This window comes from Hylobates moloch, unplaced genomic scaffold (genome assembly GCF_009828535.3).
Source record: "Hylobates moloch isolate HMO894 unplaced genomic scaffold, HMol_V3 SCAFFOLD_20, whole genome shotgun sequence".
Taxonomy (NCBI): domain Eukaryota; kingdom Metazoa; phylum Chordata; class Mammalia; order Primates; family Hylobatidae; genus Hylobates; species Hylobates moloch.
This window is the reverse complement of record NW_026652295.1, coordinates 26,360,677-26,381,983: the sequence shown is the minus strand read 5'-3', so window position 1 is coordinate 26,381,983 and position 21,307 is coordinate 26,360,677. Positions and strand designations below refer to the sequence as shown.

Below are 21,307 nucleotides of genomic sequence, written 5' to 3'. Positions count from 1 at the left end.
AGGTGCAATTTAACTTCCTCTTTTCCAACTTGCATGACTTCTCTTTCTTTTATCTAGCTACTCTACCTAGTACTTCCAGTACTAGGTTGAGTAGGAGTGGTGAATGTGGGCATCCTATTTGTTGGGGTGATCAGACCCAACACGAGGTCATGGGGGCTACGAAGTCCGGCAGAGTCAAAGGAATGAGACAAGACGAGTTAAGAGTACATAGGGTGGGTCCAGGGGGCCAACACCAGTATGGAGGCTGTGAAGGCCCCCAGCTCTGGGAACCCACACTGTTTATTGGTAATCAAACAAAGAAGCAGGTGGTGAGGACATGCAGACGTGGGGATAAACAGGTGAGGACGTGAGGACGTGGGGGTAGAAAGGTAGCGGTGCATCAAGCGTAGCTGTGGCAGTTTAGCATATGCTCTGCTACTTGAGATAAGGGAGAACAGTTCTTCTAATTCAAGATACAGTCAATTTATGATCTTGGGAGAGCAAGGAGCAAGGGGCCAGCGAGTCTGGACACATTCCAGAGGCTAGGAGGGGCCCTGAGCCCTGGGTTCTCTCCAAGCCAAAAGGGGTTTTATGCCCTAGTCTTAGATTGTAGTGCAGCAGGGCAGCCTTCCACCGTTTGGCACAGAGTTTGGTGTTCCAAAGGCCACGAGGGGTTTTAGACCCTGGACCCAGGACATGTTCCAAGACTCTTTTACCTTATGTCAGACAAGCGAGCCTTGCCTCAGCCCTTCCACCAACACTTTTTTTGTGTCAGTTCTTAAAAGAAGGGCTTTCAGTTTTTCCCCATTCAGTATAAGGTTAGCTGTGGATTTGTCATATATGGCCTTTATTAAGTTAAATTATGTTCTTTCTATGCCTAATTGGTTGAGAGTTTTTATCATGAAGTGATGTTGAATTTTATCAATGTGTTTTCTGCATCTGTTGAGATGATCATAATGTTTTTTGTCCTTCATTCTCTTGATGTGATATATCACATTTATTGATTTACATATGTTGAGCCATCTCTGCATCCCTGGGATAAATCCTATTTAACTATGATGTATTTTTGATGTGTTGTTGGATTTGGTTTCCTAGTGTTTTGTTGAGAATTTTTGGATCTATGTTTATGTGGGACATTGGCCTATAGTTTTGTTGCTGTGTCCTTGTCTGATTTTGGTATCAGGGTAATGCTAGCCTTGTAAAATGACTTAAGAAGAATTCTCTCCTTCAGTTTTTTGGAACAGCTTTAGAAGAATTGGTATTCGTTCTTATTTATGAATTTGGTAGAATTCAGCAGTAAAGCCATTTGCTCATAGTCTGTTCTTCGTTGGGAGACTTTTTCTTATTGATTCAATCTTGTTACTCATTGTTGGTCTGTTTAGGTTCTCTGTTTCAATCTTGGTAGGCTGTATGTGTCCAGAAATTTATCTATTTCCTCTAGGCTTTCTACTTCATTAGCATATAATTGTTCATAGTAGTCTGTAATGATCCTTTGTATTTCTTTAGTATCAGTTGTAATGTTTTCTTCTTAGTTTCTGATTGTATTTATCTGGATCTTCTCTTGTTCTTGGTTAGCCTAGCTAGTGGTTTATCAATTTTGTTAATCTTAAAAAGCTTTTTGTTTCATTGATCCCTGTGATTTTTTCAGTCTATTTCATTTAGTTCTGCTCTGATCTTTATTATTTCTACTAATTTGAGATTTGGTTTGTTCTTGCTTTTTCTATCCTTGAGGTGCATCACTAGGTTGTTTATTTAAAATCTTTCCAGTTATTTAGGCATTTAGTGCTACAAACTTGCCTCTTAATACTGTTTTTGCTGTGTCCCATAGGTTTTGGTCAGTTGTGTTTCTATTTTCATTTATTTCAAGAAATCTTTTTTCTTCTTAATTTCTTCACTGGCCCAATGGTAATCCAGGAGCATGTTTAATTTCCATGTATTTTTAGTTTCCAAAATTCTCCTTGTTATTGATTTCTAGTTTTATTGCATTGTGGTCTGAAAAGATACTTGATATTTTGACTTTTAAAAATGTGTTGAGATTTGTTTTGTGGCCTAACATATGGTCTATCCTGGAGACCATACGTTCCAGTTGCTGATGAGAAGAACGTGTGTTCTGCAGCTGTTGGATGAGATGTTCTGTAAATGTTGTGTTAGGTCCATTTGGTCTGTAGTGCAGATTAAGTCCAATGTTTTTTGATTTTCTGTCTGGATGATCTGTCCAGTGATGAAAGTGAGACGCTGAAGTCCCAAACTGTTATTTTATTAAGATCTCTCTCTTTAGCTCTAATAATATTTGCTTTATACATCTGGGTGCTCCAGTGTTGGGTGCATATATATTTACAATTGTTAGGTCCTTTTGCTGAATTTATCCCTTCATCATTATATAATTATATAAACTATGTACATTCAAGGTTATTACTGATAGGTAAGGACTTACTCCTGCCATTTTGTTTGTTGTGTCCTGATTGTTTTGTATATTCTTTGTTCCTTTCTCTTTTATTCTTTACCTTTACAATTTTTTTTTTTTTGTAATGGTAACTTTGACTCCCTTCTCATTTGTCTATCCATTCTACAAGTGAGTTTTATACTTCTCCGTGTTTTCATGATGGTAGATAGTGTCCTTTTGTTTTCAGATGTATGATTCCCTTAAGCATTTCTTGTAGGACTGATGAGTTCCCTCAGTTTTTGCTTGTCTGGGAAAGACTTTCTTTATTCTACATTTTTAAGGATAGCTTTGCTGGGTATGGTAGACTTGGCTGACAGTTTTGGATTTTCTTTTCCCTTTCAGCACTTTGAATTTCTCATCCCATTCTCTCCTGAATTTCTCCACAGAAAAATTCCCTGTTAGGCTGATGGTGATTCCCTTTTATGTGACTCGATGCTTTTCTTTTGCTGTTCTTAGAATTCTTTGTCTTTGACTTTTGACAATTTGACTATAACCTGCCTTGGAGAAGATCTTTTTGGGTTCAGTCTATTTGGGGATCTTTGATCTTTTTGTATCTAGTTGTCTATATCTCTTTCAAGCCTTGGGAATGCTTCAAATATTATTTTATTAAATAGGTTTTCTATGCCTCCTTCCATGTTTTCTCCTCTTAGAATTCCCAGAATTCAAATATTTGGTCACTATATGGTGTCCCCTATGTTATGTAGACTTTTGCCATTCTTTTAAAATTTTATTTATTTATTTTTTTGGTGTGACTGGGTTATTTCAAAGGACCTGTCTTCAAGTTCAGAAATTATTTTTTCTGCTCGACTTGATCTATTGTTGAAGCCCTTGATTGTATTTTCAATTTTAGTCATTGAATTCCAGGATTTCTGTTTGGTTCCTTTTTATGATATCTCTTTATTGAATTTCTCATTCAGGTAATTAACTGTTATTCTGATTCCTCTGTATTGTTAATCTTTTTTTTTTTTTTTTTGAGATGGAGTCTCGCTGTGTCGCCCAGGCTGGAGTGCAGTAGCACAATCTCAGCTCACCGCAACCTCTGCCTCCCGGGTTCAAGTGATTCTCCTGCCTCAGCCTCCTGAGTAGCTGGGATTATAGGCATGTGCCACTACGCCCAGCTAATTTTTGTATTTTTAGTAGAGATGGGGTTTCACCATGTTAGCCAGGATGGTCTTGATCTCCTGACCTCGTGATCCACCCGCCTCAGCCTCCCAAAGTGCCGGGATTACAGGCATGAGCCACCGCGTCCAACCTCACTGAGTTTCTTTAATATCATTATTTTAATTTTTTTTAGGCATTTCATAGATTTTTCATTGGTAACTATTACTGAATAATTACTGTTTTCTTTTGGAGATGTGATGTTTCTTGCTTTTTTTTGTGTTTCTCATGCCCACGTTGATATCTGTGCATCTGGAGTAACAGTCACTTCTTCCAATTTTGTGGATTGCCTTTTGTAGGGAAAAAAACTTTTTCCTTTAAAGGTTATATATAGTGTTGGTTGGGTATCGTGCTTTGGTGTTGATTCTAGATGGGCACAGTAGTATAGTTTCTATGGCTGTAATCAATGTCAGTAATGTCTATGATTTTCTCAGTGGCTTATGTTGCAGTTGTTAATGAAGGCTGTGGTGAGGCTTTGCTAGGGATGGGAATGCCAGGTGGGCTGGTCCTTGAGCACCAGTGTTGGTGGTAGTGGGCTGGGTGTGCCAGTCCATGGGCCCTTGAGTGGGCCAGTGTTTGGGCCTCCGGCTGGCTTTCTTGGGTGCTAGTAGTGGCAGCAGTGGACTAGGTGGGCAGGTCCTTGGGCCCTCACATGGTGTGCGTGGGGTCACTGGTGGCAATGATGGTAGACCAATCTTTGGGACCCCAAGCAATGCATGTGGCACCAGCAGACCAGGTAATCTAGTCTCCAGGGCCCTGGGTGGCACATGTGGGTGACTGCCAGTGGCTGTGGTACTGGCAGGCTGGGTGGGCTAATCCCTGGGCCCCTGGGAGGCATATGTGGACACTGGCAGAAGATGAAATATGCATGTCTTACACCTCTGGATGGCACACATGTATGCCAGTAGTGGTGGGCAAGGTAGGCCTATCTCCAGGCCTCCAGACAGCTTGCATGGACAGCAGTGACAGGCAGAGTGGGTCAATCTCCAGACCCTTAGATAACATGCTTGGGCACCAGTGGTGGTGGTGGTCAGCTGGGCAGACCTGTCCTCAGGTCCCTGGATGGCACACATCACCACCAGTTGCAGTAGGCAGGGCAGTTCGACACACAGGCCAGTAGATGGTGCACTCAGGCACTGTTGGCAATGGGTGGAGTTGGCCTGTCCTCAGGCCCCAAAACAGTATGTGGGTGGACCAGTCCTCAGGGCCCTTGAAGGTACATGCAGGTGTGTAGTGCCCCAGCCCTGAAGGAGGTAGGGTTGCTGTCAGTGGCAGCAGCCCCAAGTAGGTGGCTTTCATGATCTGGGGAGTACATGGTTCAGCTCCTTTTATTCTGGGGTCACTCTCTCTAGTTTGTTGCACTGCCCACTTCCCAGGGTGTAAGTCACTGTGAACAACAGTGCTGGGAACCTGGCTGCACTGCTGGATCCATCCAGCATAGTGACACTGAAGCCCTCTGGGTGGGCATGAGAGTATGTAAGCAGGGCTTTAGGGATGTGGAGATACAGGGGCTGTGGAGTCCCAGGGCAGGATGTAGTCCAGCGGGGGCTGGGCTCTCAATATAGTACCATCCTGCAACTGCTTGGGTCTCAGAAGGTTGGTGGGACCCAGCACAAACTCCCTCTGTGGAACAATGCCATTGTGTGGACTCCAGGCAGCTCCCTGTACAAGTCTCAGGGCCTATGAGGGCCAAGGGGCTCTCTTGGGGCTGGCTAGGATTCTAGGAGTCCATGGTGGGAATATGGACTGTTGGCATTCTCTCCCTTACTTTCCCCTACTCCTCCTGCAATGGGGACTTCCGCCCGGCTCTAAGCTGATCCAGCTTGGCCAGCTGCTTTCCTTCCCTCTTCTTTCATGCCTCAGAGGTTCCCTGTCACTTCCCTGCTGAATTCCAGTGTTCCCTCTTAGAAGCTGTTATTTTATATGTTGTTATCTACTCACTGTTTTAATCCTTCTGTGTAAAGGGGCAAGTGCTGGGTGCCTCTAGTCAGGGATCTCGAAGCCCCCTCTCAATGAGGATTTTTTTTTTTTTTTTTTTTTTGAGATGGAGTCTCTGTCTCATAGGCTGGAGTGCAATGGTGCAATCACAGCTCACTGCAATCTTGACCTCCCTGGGCTCAGGTGATCCTCCCACCTCAGTCTCCCAGGGAGGCTGGGACTATACGCATGTGCCACCAAGCCCAGTTAATTTTTTTATTTTTGGTAGAGACAGGGTTTTTCCATTTTGCCCAGACTGGTCTCAAACTCCTGGACTCAAGCAATCTGCCTGCTCTCAGCCTCCTAAAGTGCTAGGATTATAGACATGAGCCATTGCCCCTGGCCACAACAAGGATTTTTAATTTAACTTTGCTACATGGATGAAAAGCTAGAAACAACCAATTTGTGTTTCACAGTGGGAAATTGGTTAAATAAGCTGGAATATTATAGAATCTTTAAAAATAATAATATAGAATATTTAGTAAAAATTAATATAAAGCAAAAAAAGGTTAAAACAGTATAGTGTGTATGTATATATATAAATAATTTATATAATCACTCGAATTATATGCAACAAAATGTGGGATTTTATTGGTTATCATTTTATTTTCCAATCTTTCCTTAATGCACATGTATTGTTTTATATGCAGAGAAACTTTTTTTTTTTTAAAAGGAACTTGATAACTAAGCAAATTTGATGGTCTTGGAATATAAGAATACTTTAGTGAATTATTATGCAATGGATTTTTAAAGTATTAATATTAGTTAAATGTAAGATTGTCATGCACCTGTAATTATATGGCTTTTTTGTTTTTGCTGTTTCAACCTGAGAAAATTCATTTACTTAATTCCCCATACAGCAAATACCATCCTACTCACTGAAACACATTTCGGTCACTTTCACTCCTACTTCCCAACACTTTTACCATGTGCTAACTGCAATTGGAATATCCTCCTTTATTTTTCTTACTCCTACCTCTTTCAAACTTCTCATGGCCGGCCCAGCACATACATAGTTTTAGTTTATTATTATTTGCCTTCATCAGCTCCATTCAACACTCATCTCTTCTTTTTTTGAATTTCTGTAGCATATATTCTCATGGTGTTTAGTACTTATTAGTACTGTGATGTTCAGGAACAAGTTCTTTGAGGGCAGGATCCATACGTTAAGAGTTTTAGAACTTCATAGAAGCTAAGTAGAAGTAGAGATTTAGTAGATGCTCGGTGAATTTTCATTGACCCAGGAAGAGTGTTGTAAGATTGACTGCATAAGGGAGGATGCATAAGGGAGTAATTGCATCTTTAGTGACTGTATAAGGGAGGATGCTTTTAGTATTGACTGAAAGTGAGTTCTGTAATAACAAGACCATAAGGAAGGCATGCGCTTTATTTGATTTGCAAGATGAGTCTTAGAACTGTTCGGTTCAACCCACAAATATATAACCACATCTACCTTTCACTATATATTTATATATTTAAATATATATACTTATTTATGTATATATATTTAAAACGAATTAAATCAAAATTTACAGTGATTACTCAAATCAAAGTTGATGCTATCCAGCAATCTTTGATTTCTTTAAATAGACAACCAAGGTACAGAAATGGTATGGTCCGAATGTTTGCATCCATACAAAATTCATATGTTGAAACCTAATCCCCAATGTGGTGGTATTAAGAGTTGTATCCTTTGAGAGATAATCAGTTAATGAAGGCTACACCCTCATGAATAAAATTATTCCTCTTATAAAAGAAGCCTAGGGGAGATTGTTTGCCATTTGGGCCATGCAAGGACACATAGAAGGCATCATCTATCAAGCAGAGAGCAAGCCCTCATCAGACACCAAATCTGCTGGCACCTTGATCTTGAACTTTCCAGCCCTCAAAACTGTAAACAATACATTTCTCTTGTTTATAAATTACCTAGTCTAAGGTATTTTGTTATAGCATCCTGAATAAACTAAGACAATAGATGTAGGTCTCCATAATAATTTCTGACTCCTATACTTAACAGAACTGTCTTGGAATTTTTTGACTTGATATGCTCAATTATCTCTAGCAAGTGACCACCAGACTCCAGCTATGGATACTGGACCTTCATGCATAATTTATTCTGGCATGTTCTTCCATAGCTTATTCAAAAATAACTTTGGAAATAACTCTTCCACTGAAATAGTGAATCACTTAGTTGGTTTGGTCTTCATGAAGTATCAATTTGCTTTTTCCTGTTTATGAGAGGAGCCTGTTAGTCTTTATTAATGTAAAATAACTTCTTCCATTTCTTTTTACATGCATGTTTTAACATACTGAGATTATTTGTTATACCTACTTGATTTCCATTCAGGTTTGGCTCTGTACTCAGAGGTTGTTAGTATATAGGAATATATCTTATAATAGACTCAAAATGTCAGTGGTTACACAAAGTTTAAGGACATAAACCACCCAGAATTCACAGATACAAGAAGTCCATAATAGCAGGAACATAGGATCTTGCAATCTCATTGCTCCATCATCTTCAACCTATGCTTCCATTTTGAGGTTAAGGCATCTTGCCTGTTTTCAAGCTGGCAGGAATTGAAAGATGACATTTTCCCATTAGAGGCATGACCTACAGGTTTTGTGCAATGTTTTAATATATATTCCATTGACTATAAATGAGTCATATTACCTCATGTACCTCTGATGAGAATAAGGAAAGTTTCAAATGGCTTTAAAGGGAAGCATGATAATAAGCAGTCAGCAGAGGTCTTAAAGTGATTGTATCTCTTATCAGTTACATTTCAATAGAAAATGACCTGGTTTCAGCTGGGTACATTGGTTCATGCTTATAATCCTAGCACTTTGGGGGCTGAGGAGGGTGGATAACTTGAGCTCAAGAGTTTGAAACCAGCTTGGGCAACATGGAAAAACCCTGTCTCTACGAAAAAATATAAAAATTAGCTGGGTGTGGTGATATGTGAAAAGAAGATGATCTGGTTTCATCATAAACTCATTGACCATGAATTCAGGCAGGAGGGTAGGTTGGTAGGTTAGATGTCCCAGTAGGGTAGCATAATCTTTGGAGAAGTGAAAAAGCTGAGAGAAAGTGTCTCTATGGGGCAGGTACATGCTCAGAAGGTACAGCCATGTTCAAGATGTGGGAGATTGGCCTTTTCCCAAAACGTGGTTTTGAGCTTAATGTTAAATTATCAACTTTTAATAGATCTTTCTTGCCAGGTGATGTGCCCAAATCTGGGCAGCAAGCTGAATACCTCCAAAGCAAACATATTACAAAGGAAATCTAAATCATGCTTCAAGAAAGGCGAAGGTTTGTTGCTTTCTTAAGTACCCACGCACTCTCCACCCAAATCTGTCAGGGAAGTTGGAGCATTTATTCTACTCTATCTTACCTGGAAATCAAAGTCATTTCCCTTCAGTCTAGTACAGACATGAAACTTGTTAACCAGACTCAATCTGGTGGACCCCCCGACAGGATAATGTTGAAGAGTATATCCACTCTCTTAAATGGAATGCACATTTGTGAGAAGCAGCATAGAAAATGGTTAAGGGCAGGCCGGGAGCGATGACTCACACCTGTAATCCCAGCACTCTGGGAGGCCAAGGCGGGCAGATCACGAGGTCAGGAATTCAAGACCGGCCTGGCCAACATGGTGAAACCCCATCTCTACTAAAAACACAAAAATTAGCCGGGTGTGGTGGCACGGACCTGTAGTCCCAGCTATTCGGGAGGCTGAGGCAGGAGAATTGCTTGAACTCAGGAGGCAGAGGTTGCAGTGAGCCAAGACCGGGCCATTGCACTCCAGCCTGGGCAACAGAGTGAGACTCCATCTCAAAAAAAAAAAAAAAAATGGTTAAGGGCACCAGTTTCTCCTGACAAAAGTAACAAAAGTTACTGACAACTGAGTAACTTTTGGTCAGTTAATATAACCTCTCAGAGGTAGTTCTTTCATCTGTAAAATATGCATGACTACCTACACAGAGTTACATTAGGGGTTAAAGGAGATGATATAAAGTGCCAGATACTTTGTGGGTATTTTATTATTATTGTAATTATACAGTATAATAATGAGGACCGGGCGCGATGGCTCACACTTGGAATCCCAGCACTTTGGGAGGCCAAGGTGTGTGGATCACCTAAGGTCAGGCATTTGAGACCAGCCTGGCCAACATGGTGAAACCCTGTCTCTACTAAAAAATTACCGAAGTTTGCCAGGCATAGTGGCATGCACCTGTAATCCCAGCTACTCATGAGGCTGAAACAGGAGAATGGCTTGAACCAGGGAAGCAGAGGTAGCAGGGAGCCAAGATCACGCCATTGTAATCCAGCCTGGGCAACAAGAGCGAAACTCCATCTCAAAAAAAAAAAAAAAAGACTTAGAGAAACAAAAGTACATATTCATGAGTTGTAAAATCCTACAATGTTGTTAAATATCTGTTCATCTAAAATTGTTAATAGATTAATGTAACTCCAACTAAAATCTCAACATTTTATTGAGTTTAATAAGCTTTTCTAAATATTTTTATGAAAATGTAAAGAGCCAAGAATAGCTAAAACATCCTTGATGAAGAAGGAACTAAGAGAAAACTTGCTCAACCCTATGTGAAAACTTCATTTAAAGCCTTGTAAACTGACAATGTGGTATTGGTACAAGGATGGACAAATGGACCAATGGACCAAAAAAAAAAACAAGCACATTTGGTATCTAATAAATAGGATACTGTAGAAGTGTAAGAAAAGAAAGAACTATTTAGTAAATCATGCTGACATAATTAGATATCATTATGGAAAATATATCACACATTAAAATTTCAGGTGCAGCATTTAGAAGAGAATATAGAAAATATCCACAGGACTTTTGGATAGGAGAGGATTTCTTAAAGAAGGAATAACACATAATGATATTAAATATTAGGGGAAAAGATAAATTGAATGACATTAAATTTGTAAGTTAAGAATAAATGAAATAGGCCAGGTGCGGTGGCTCATTCCTGTAATCCCAGCACTTTGAGAGGTTGAGGCAGGCAGACCACGAGGTCAAGAGATCGAGACCATCCTGGCCAACATGGTGAAACCTCATCTCTACTAAAAATACAAAAATTAGCCTAGTGTGATGGCAGGTGCATGTAGTCCCAGCTACTCGGGAGGCTGAGGCAGGAGAATCACTTGAACCCGGGAGGCGGAGGTTGCAGTGAGCCCAGATCGTGCCACTGCACTCCGGCCTAGCAACAGAGTGAGACTCCATCTCAAAGTAAGTAAGTAAGTAAATAAATAAATAAATAGATAAATAAATAAAATGAACTATGTTCATCAAAAGAAACTGAAAGTCACAGGTCAGAGAAGTTATTTGTGATATAAATAATTTACCCAGGATTAACATGAAAATACAGAATATATAAAGAACTTCTATCAGTCCGTGAGAAAAATATAGACAATTCAATAGAAAAATGGGGAAAATGGGGAAAAACAGAAACTTCCCAAAAGATGAGATCCAAAATTGTTGGCTGGGGGAGGTGGCTCATGCTTGGAATCCCAGCACTTTGGGAGGCCGAGGTAGGCAGATCACGAGGTCAGGAGATCAAGATCATCCTGGCTAACACTGTAAAACTCCATCTCTACTAAAAATACAAAAAAATTAGCTGGGCGTGGTGGCGGGCGCCTGTAGTCCCAGCTTCTCGGGAGGCTGAGGCAGCAGAATGGTGTGAACCCAGGAGGCGGAGCTTGCAGTGAGTCGAGATTGCGCGCCACTGCACTCCAGGCTGGGCGAAAGAGCGGGACTCTGTCTCAAAAAAAAAAAAAGTTATGTTTATATATTGGTTATGAAACAAGCCACTCTAAAAGTCAGTGGCTTAATATAACATTTATTTTGTTCACAAATTTGCAATTAGATCTGAGTGCCATGGGGTCAGCTTGTCTTTGATTCACTGGGCATGAGCTGTGGCTGCTTGAAGTTGGGCTCAAATTATCTGAAGATCCCAGCAATTAAATGTCTGAAGGTTGACTCTGGCTGTTGGCCGTAACCTGAATTTGGACTCTGATAGGATCAGCTACATGTAGGCTCTCCACACTGCTGCTTGGCTTCCTTGCAACATGGTGGCCAGATCTCAAGGACAAGCTGAGAGAGAGAGATTGGGGATGAATGAATATATGAATGCATCAGGCAGAAGGTATTTTGCCTTTTATCATTTAGTCTGAGATTTCAGGAATGGTGTCACTTCTGCTTCATTCTTTTTGTTAAAAGCAAGTCATTAATTCCACTCCATAGTCAAAGAGAGGGGAATTAGACTCTACGTTTTGATGGGCAGAATGCCAAATAATTGGTGGACATATGTTAAAACAACTACAGCAATCATTCTTATTAGAAATTAGGAAATTGCAAATTAATCCTGTAATTAGATACTACGGATTTTCTACCAGAATTGCTAAAATTAAAAAGACAAAAAGTAATCATTATTGGTAAGGATATGAAGCAGTAAGAACTTTCTTTCTTTTTTTTTTTTTTTTGAAACGGAGTCTTGCTCTGTCACCCAGGCTGGAGTGCAGTGGTGCGATCTCGGCTCACTGCAAGCTCCGCCTCCCGGGTTCACGCCATTCTCCTGCCTCAGCCTCCAGAGTAGCTGGGACTACAGGCACCCGCCACCACGCCCGGCTAATTTTTTGTATTTTTAGTGGAGACGGGGTTTCTCCATGTTAGTCAGGATGGTCTCGATCTCCTGACCTCGTGATCCACCCACCTCGGCCTCACCAAAGTGCTAGGATTACAGGTGTGAGCCACTGCGCCCGGCCCAAGTAGTAAGAACTTTCATCACTACTACTGAGAATCTAAACTGATAAAACCACTTTAGAAAATAGTTGGATATTGTTCAGTAAGTTAAGGATATACATATCCAATTATCCTAGATACATATCCAAGAGAAATGTTTGCACATGTACAAATATGTACGAGAATGTTCATAGTAGTATTGTTTGTATAACCAAGAACTAGAAACAACCTGAGTGCGCATTTACAGAAATTGGATAGTGTTGAATGCAAGTCAACAATGACAATGGACAGGTCAGAGATATGTACAATATGAATGAATCTTATAAAAATAATTTTTTGAAAAGGCGACACAAAAAGGAAGTATGATTATACTTATATAAATTTCAAACCAAACAAAATTATGTTATATTGTTCAGGGATATATGTGTAGGTGGTAAAATGTATTAAAATGTAAATAAATGGACTGGGCACGGTGGCTTATGCCTGTAATCCCAGAACTTTGGGAGGCCGAGGTGGGCAGATCACCTGAGGTCAGGAGTTTGAGACCAGCCTGGCCAACATGGCGAACCCCTGTCTCTACTAAAAATACAAAAATTAGCCAGGTGTGGTGGTGCGTGCCTATAATCCCAGCTACTCCGGAGGCTGAGGCATGAGAATCACTTAAACCTGGGAGGCGGAGGTTGCAGTGAGCTCAGATCACCCCAATGCACTCCAGGCTGGGTGACAGAGAGAGGCTCTGTCTCAAAAAAAAAAAAAAAAAGAATGTAAATAAAGGATTACCATAAGTCAGGATTGTGGTTTTCTGTGGGAGTGAAGAGAGTGTGCAAGGCAGAGATTGTGAATGGAAGAGGCTTGACAGCGGTGCTCTATTTATCCTGAGTTATGGTTAAACGTGTACACTGTAAAACTACTTTTCAAAGCTCTACATGTAGGTTTTATTTACTTCTCTATATATTTCACAATAGAAAAACATAAAACAAACACGGAACCTTTTTATATATCAATGTGGAAAGATTTCCAAAATATATTATGAAGTATCAACAGCAAGGTCCAGAACATATGAATCCATATTTGTATTTATATGCAAGAAGATAAAGAAGAATAGACAAGAAATTAATAATAGCAGAAACCTCTGGAGGATGAAGGAAAGGGTAGAAACCAAGTAGGTAGGTGACAGGGATGGGAGGAAACTTTTCACTGTAACAATTTATTTGTCTTTTAAACTCTGTGAGTATATAACCTTTTCAAAATATAAGCCAAATTAACAAACAAAATCTCTTAAAGCCCTATAAGAGACCTCAGAGAAAAGTATGTCTTGTTAGAACAGATTCCCACTCCCTCAAGGTTTCATGTGTTATCTTCATTCTTAGGAGCCAGGAGCTCAGGAGTCAGTGTTTGTTTCTGGACAGAGAAAAGGTTTGGAAAGAATTAGGGATTACGTGGATCAATACCTGCAGCTCCCCAGATGGGACTATAAGTCTCAGATGCTTAGTCCTACTGCAGGGTCAAACTTTAACTTCTCATACAGGCACTGACCAGCATAGTGGATCAATGTGATTAAACAGCCCTGTGGTTAGCAATTTGGTCAGGTTTACGCACATAATCACAACAGGGAGCTTATACAAACAGAGTTCAGAACATTTAGCAATGGACAGACCATTCCTGTCCCCTTTCAGGAAAAACTTATGTATTGAGCACTTCCTGTGTACTCTGGTGGACCATTTATTTAACAAATTATTAATGAGTAGCTGCTACATCACAAGTACTCTGCTGGGCACTGGGACTATGGCTGTGAATAAAATGGGCAAAACTTCTCTCCTCATGGATTTTGTATTCTAATGTGAAATGCAAAGAAATGAAATGAATAAGTAAAATATGTAGTATACTAGATAGTGATAAGCATTACTTAGAAAAATAAAGCAGGAAAGATAATAGCAATGGCTGGTGTGTGTTTTTCTAATGTTTTGTATTTTTAAAGATGTCGAACAGGCAAGTCCCCACTGAGAAAGTGATATTTAAGAAAAGACCTAAAGGGGATAAGGAAAGGAACAGGGCACATATTTGGGAAAAGGAGTTTCCAGGCAAAGAGCAAGTGCAAAGGCCTGAGGCAGGAGTATGCCTGACATTTGAGGAAGAGCAAGGGGGTCTTGTGGCTAGAGGGAAAGAACAGGCAGAAGAGCCCTCACAGGCCACTAGAAGCACTTTGACTATTAAACTGAATAAGAAGGGAACCCTGGGAGAGTCTTGAACAGAGGCACTGCTGCATTTAGAATACATAGTAAGAGGGCGGTGATAAATAGAAGCAGGGAGACCAGTGAAGAGCCTATTGTGAAAATCTGAGTGAGATGTGACTATAGATTTTCTAGTATGGTAGCAATGGAAGTGGTAAAAAAAAATGATTAGGTTATGGATATATTTTGAAGGTAGAGCTGATGGGATGTAGAATCTGAAGGAAAGAGCAATCACAGATGATAGCACAGATGGACTGACTGTTTACTGAGATGGGGAAGATTCTTGAGGAGCAAGCCTGGAAGAATAATCAGGAGTTCATTTTTTTGAAAGGTAAAAAATGCTTGTCAAGAAAGCAGTTGCAGACCAGGCGCCGTGGCTCACACCTGTAATCCCAGCACTTTGGGAGGCCGAGGTGGGTGGATCACCTGAGGTCAGGAGTTTGAGACCAGCTTGGCCAATATAGTGAAACTCCATCTCTACTAAAAATACAAAAATTAGTTGAGTGTGGTGTCACGCGCCTGTAATCCCAGCTATTCAGGATGCTGAGGCAGTAGAAATGCTGGAACTTGGGAGGCAGAGGAGGTTGCAGTGAGCTGAGATTGCGCCACTGCACTCCAGCCTGGGCCACAGAGCAAGACTCCATCTCAAAAAAAAAAAAAAAAAAAAGGTAGCGAGTCTGGTGTTTGAAGCAGTAGTCCAAGATGGAAAGAGGCATTTGTATATCTATGGTATTTAAGGACTGAGCCCTGAGTATGCTAATATCTAGGGAAGGATCAGGTAAGCGATCGTTTATACATGTAATAATAAGTACTATTAATATAACTGAAATAATCTCAGGAATCCTATGTATATTCCAGGAGCTTCTAAAACCGCTCTTGGGGAGTCAGCAAAAGCTTTCAGAAAGAGGTAATGGGTTATGTCTAAAGTGAGATCTGAAGGACAAGTAGGAACTGGCAAATAAGAAAAGGGGAGGACCCTCCAGTGAAAATGCAACTGCAAAGTCCACAAGTAAGAGAGGACATGAAACAATCAGGAATTTCACTGTCCCTTCCACTTCAACTTCTCTGTCACACTTGTTCTGTCAGAGGAACGACTACAGGAGTTTTTGGAAAGTTAAATTGTAGAGATTTTAAATTGGGGTTTGGTGGGCAATATTTACATGGCTTCTAGTCAGTTCTGTGTGGAAGAAAATTATTTGGCATATAGTCATGTAACTCCTAGAACATACCAACTCAGAGGCGGCCTCAACAAAAGCCCAGTTCCGTGAAATAAGCTCCGGTTTTCAAACACAGGAACTCCTGGTTCCTGTCAAAATGGATCCAAACGTTATCCAATCAGAAATGAAATTCTGAAAGTCTGGCTCCCTTGCATGCAAAGAAAACTTTTGAGATTTTTGATAGGAGGTGATTGAGACACTTGCTTGCTGAGGCAGAGGTGTTAACTCCATAGTTCCTCCAGTTCTTGTCAAGCAGGGTTTCCCGAGGGCTTTGCTTGCTGGGCTCCTCCTGGATTCTCTCTGTGGCTCCTCCTGGATTCCCTCTGTAGTTCCTCCTCTGAGCTCAAGGAAGCTTTTGAAGAAAGGACATCAAAGGTTAAATATTTGACAGATTGGAACTGCGTAGAGATGGAGGGACTGAAGATACCTGCTTCTTGAGGGGGCCAATTTTAAAGAGGCAGAAAAAGGGAGGAGTGAGTAAGAAGGAAGGAATGAAAAAGACTCAGGAAAACAATGAAACCATCTTCATGTTGGAAAAACTGTAAAAATTGAACGGAATATTAGCAGTGCTCCCTATTTGTAAGCAGTTTGGCACAGTAGAAGCCTGCTGGGCTCATGACCTCAGAGATTGAGACATCAAAACCATCCTGGCCTACAGGCAACTTGGAGTTTAAATCTACTTCTGTATTTTCCCTAAAAGTCTGATAATCAAATCAGTGATGGCACTCCATGGAAAGATATCACTTGATAAATTTCTGGTAGTTGTTTGCCTATGACACATTGCCCCAGGCCTAAAAATTCTCTCCTCTCGAGCTTCCAACATGGAAACAATTGGGAATACTAAGTTAGAGCCTCCATCTGTCGAGGTGGACTTGCATATTGTGTACAATTTCATGGAGGAAGGGGGATGACAAATTCCACATTGACTTCCATTACACCTTTCAGTAAAGGGGCTTTAAAATTGTTATTTACCTATTATGTTTTGATTATGTACTAGCAGTAGGTGCAAATATAACACAATCCAGAAAAACTATTTTTAACACACATTTCAGGTAACAGGAAATAACAATAGACTTCAATATTTATACCTATATTTGGTCCAAAGAAGTATCATAGAAGGATCAAGAAAAAAACTACAAAATGACATTTTACTAGGATAAAAATTCTATAAGAGACAGGGAATGGCACTATGAATGCAGAGAAATAAAGGATCCATGTAAAATCTTCCACAATTAAAGAGGTAGCACTGTTCACCTCTCTTTTAAAACGTTGTTGGTAAGTATTAAATTACTATGGTTTTTAGATTCCTATGATACAAGTTACTGTATCCTTCAGAAAAATTTAAACTTAATGAAAAATTTTAGACAGGCAAGAACACCCCAGATCAGTGAAAAGTACAAAGTAGGCCCATCGTAGTCACCACGACATTCTCTTCCTTTTTAATGACTTGGTTTTTTCTTGCACCAAGAAAAAGATAATGGGAGATTTTATGAGATTTGTCAGGCTTTTACCATTGCTTTCCACTGGTTGCTTCCCACTTCTTTTTTTTTTTTTTTTTTTTTTGAGACGGAGTCTTGCTCTATCGCCCAAGCTGCAGTAGAGTGGTGCGATCTCGGCTCACTGCAACCTCCGCCCCCCGGGTTCAAGCAATCCTCCTGCCTCAGCCTCCTGAGTAGCTGGGATTACAGGCATGCGCCACCACGTCTGGCTACTTTGTGTGTGTGTGTGTGTGTGTGTGTGTGTGTGCGTGTGTGTGTTTAGTAGAGGCAGTTTCACCATATTGGCCAGGCCGGTCTCGAACTCGTGACCTCAGGTTATCCACCCGCTTTGGCCTCCCAAAGTGCTGGGATTACAGGCGTGAGCCACCGCTCCCGACCAACTTCCCACTTCTCTTGTTTTTGTTTTTGTTTTTTAATTGTTTCTTTGTTCCTCTTTGTGTCTTTTTTGGTTATTTCTTGTTGCCCAGTAAATATAACAGTGCTGACAGATTTAACTAAACATTACATAAATATTTATTAGGAGCAATCAGTTGTTTTCTTGTTTAACTTTCTGTGCACGAACCACACAAATAAGAATTTGGTTTTTTTTTTATGTTACTTACATTTCTTTTCTATCAACCTGAAGAAAACATAAAGGAATGGTGGCTGAATTGATCCTGTGGAACTTCTACTGAGTTACTCTTTTCGCATGTAAGAATCAGTGTACATTCCACTGAACTGTCATAATCATTGATCCTATTTGCAGAACTGTACGAAAAAACTCCTTAGGCAGCCTGGGTAGCTCAGTCGGTAGAGCATCAGACTTTTAATCTGAGGGTCCAGGGTTCAAGTCCCTGTCCAGGCGCTAACAACATGTTTTTTACTTGCTTAGTGTGAGGAAACATCAAGAAATCAGTTGAATTTGACCTTAGCCAGTAGCAAAGATTTGAGAACAGAGGGCTAGGTGAAGAGTTATCTTTTTTTTTGAGACGGAGTCTCACTCTGTAGCCCAAGCTGGAGTGCAGTGGCGCCATCTCGGCTCATTGCAAACTTCGCCTCTGGGGCTCAAGCGATTCTCCTGCCTCAGCCTCCCAAGTAGCTGGGACCACAAGCGTGCGCCACCATATCCGGTTAATTTTTTTGTATTTTTAGTAGAGACGGGGTTTCACCGTGTTGCCCTAGGTGGTCTCCAACCCCTGAGCTCAGGTGATCCACCCGCCTCGGCCCCCCAAAGTGCTGGGATTACAGGCGTGAGACATCGCTCCTGGCCTGAGGAGTTCTTAGACATGACATCAAAAATAATTCGTGAAAGAAAAATTGGTTAATTGTGTATGTGACTAGCAATTCGATGAGAGTCCTCGGGCTCCCCTTGGTAAAGTGCTCACCACTTTACCAAGGAAAATGAAAGAGGGCAGTCCTTCAGTCTTAGTGTGGACAGGGAGATAGAGTAAATGAGAAAAAAAAAAAGAGCATGCTAGCCTTAGCCCATGTTCCATCATCATCCAAAAGCTTACATTACTAATGATAAAAGATTTGCAATATTCCAGAATGACCCGTCTAGCGTCATCATAAAGGAAGCTGCAAACGAGAGCTGGTGTTCAGGCACTTCCTAAAAGCTCTGTTCCCTGATTGATAGATATAAGCTACAAGAAGAGGAAGATCTTATCTTTATTAGTTTATTATTATTTTTTCGTGTTTTTGTCAAAACGGCCCCAAAAGGGATCCAATCGAAATTGTAGCTGTCATGTAATAATTTGAGCTATACATCAGGTTTATCCTCTTTATTTCAGGGGCACCCTTTTTGTTTTGTTTAAAATCTTGTGCCTTTGCAAGCAAATGAGAAAACTCTCATTTGATCATTACATATTTATACATGTATCGAAATATCACTCTATACCCCATATATACGTACAATACTTACTGTCAACTAAAAATCTTAAAATTACACTATCACTAACAATTTCATAAATGTCAGAAGTTGGAAGTTGTCAAGCTCATGACAATGGATACAAGTTTTGCAATATTCAAATTTTTGCTAGAAAGCCCCAATCTTATCATTGGTCACAAATACTGTCAGTTATTTTCCTTGAAGTGGCAGGCTCACTTGGTGAATTAAAAATTAAAAAAAAAAATCAGTCTGTCAAATACCAAGTCTTAATAACTATAGCTTGTTAATTATTCTTTCTAATAAAAATGGTGTTTTCTGAAAAAGCCGCTAGTTATGCTTGTAACGGAATCAGTTGGAGGAGTGCTTTTTCGGGAGATAATATTGTGCTGAGGTATGCAACAGAAGTCCTTTATGTATACTTCCCATTTCGTCACACAGAACACACACAACTCGAGTTGAACTTTAATAAAATTAATCATTTTTACTTCATCAAGGGAAAAACATCTCTTCTACGATTGTCTATGAAATTTTTTGATAGAAACAAATAAGACTGTTAATACGATTCCTCTCCGGTGGCAGCTGCGTTCGCTCCACGACTGCCTGGATTCTACCCGAGAAGACTACGCCTAGTGTTTTGCTTGGCGCCCTCCTCCTAGGCTCGCTGTGATAAAAGAGTGCTTGCTAAGAGGCTCAGACATCTTTGGCAGGTTGGAAAAGCACAGATCTGGAGGTTATGGCCTGAGGCCATCTGATTATCGAGTAGCTAGTCTTCGACTTCCTTGGCAGAGATAGGGACAGTGTAAACGATCAGGTGCAAAATGAAATAATTAGAAAATGAAAATTTTGTCGGTACTGAAAGGTGATTTTGATGATTGAAATCAAGATCAGTGACGTTTGGAAACCAGTTAGCAGAGTGGCGCAGCGGAAGCGTGCTGGGCCCATAACCCAGAGGTCGATGGATCGAAACCATCCTCTGCTATGAGTTTTACAGCTAAATGCACACGCAAAAAAAAAAAAAAACCAAGTCCCTAGGTTTTATGCGTTCAACCATTCTTGAAAACCGGCATTTCTGCTCTGAGTTATGTGTACCTTTGAAATCTCACCATTCTCCCAAAAGTCACCTACTTCACTGAGCCACACCCTCCTACATTGGAAACTTCCTTTCCTCCCAGTGTCAGACAAACAAAAGTATACACTCAGCTGAGATGCTTTTTTATTACTACGTTGTATGCGATTTCACCGTGGAGATGACAAGACCCACATTTACTTCTGTTAATTGCCAGGACATTCTCTTCCTTATTAATTATTTGCTTTAAAAAGTATTCGACAACATATAATAACTTTATTGTTTTAAACTAGTTGCTCTCCACCTCTCTGCCTTTGTCATTAACTTTTGTTGTTTTCCTTGGTCACCAGAAAAGTCCTTTTTTGGGTGCCAATGTTAAGTTCAATAACTATTTGCTGAAGGCAATCAGTTGGTTCCACCTCTTCAGTCTTGCCTTTTACAAATCGTAGGTAAATGAATAAGGACTGTTGTATTGATCTTATTTACATTAATCCTATATAGACCAGTTTGATTTCTTAGACTTAGTGCAAAATAAATAATAAATAAAAAACCAAGTAACAGCTCACTAGCGAATACAAGTTATGCTCAGAGTACATGAATACACTTCTGTTCAATGAATTGACTCCATGGAATTCAAACCACCTCCTTAGCTGTCTTTTCTGAGTTCAATAATTCATTTACAATACCAGTCAACATTAGTGATATGTGCTAAAATCATTTCTCATTATGAGTAAGAATCTCTTCTTAGGACCTATGTGGCTTGGCTGGTACAATACCAGACTTTTACTTTGAGAGTAAAGGGGTCAACCTCTTGCCCAGATGTAGTGGCAGGCCGAGTGCAGTGGCTTATACCGGTAATCCCAACATTTTGGGAAGCGGAGGCAGGTGGATCACTTGAGGTCAGGAGTTCGAGACCAGTCTGGCCAACATGGTGAAACCCTGTCTCTACTAAAAATACAAAATTAGCCAGGTATGGTGGCACATGCCTGTAGTCCTTGCCACTCGGGAGGCTGAGGCATGAGAATCGCTAGAACCAGGGAGGCACAGGTTGCAGTGAGCCCAGATCATGCTACTGCACTCCAGCCTGGGCGACAAAACCAAAACTC

The 21,307-nt window shown here is 40.5% G+C and overlaps 2 non-coding genes across 2 annotated transcripts; both read left to right on the top strand.

The window, feature by feature from the left end:
- Nucleotides 1-18,039: 18,039 nt before the first annotated feature.
- On the top strand, nt 18,040-18,112 carry TRNAK-UUU (transfer RNA lysine (anticodon UUU)). Its single transcript has one exon. It is a non-coding gene; the product is annotated as a tRNA-Lys (tRNA).
- A 1,930-nt stretch (nt 18,113-20,042) lies between these two features.
- TRNAM-CAU (transfer RNA methionine (anticodon CAU)) lies at nt 20,043-20,114 on the top strand. Its single transcript has one exon. It is a non-coding gene; the product is annotated as a tRNA-Met (tRNA).
- Nucleotides 20,115-21,307: the final 1,193 nt, after the last annotated feature.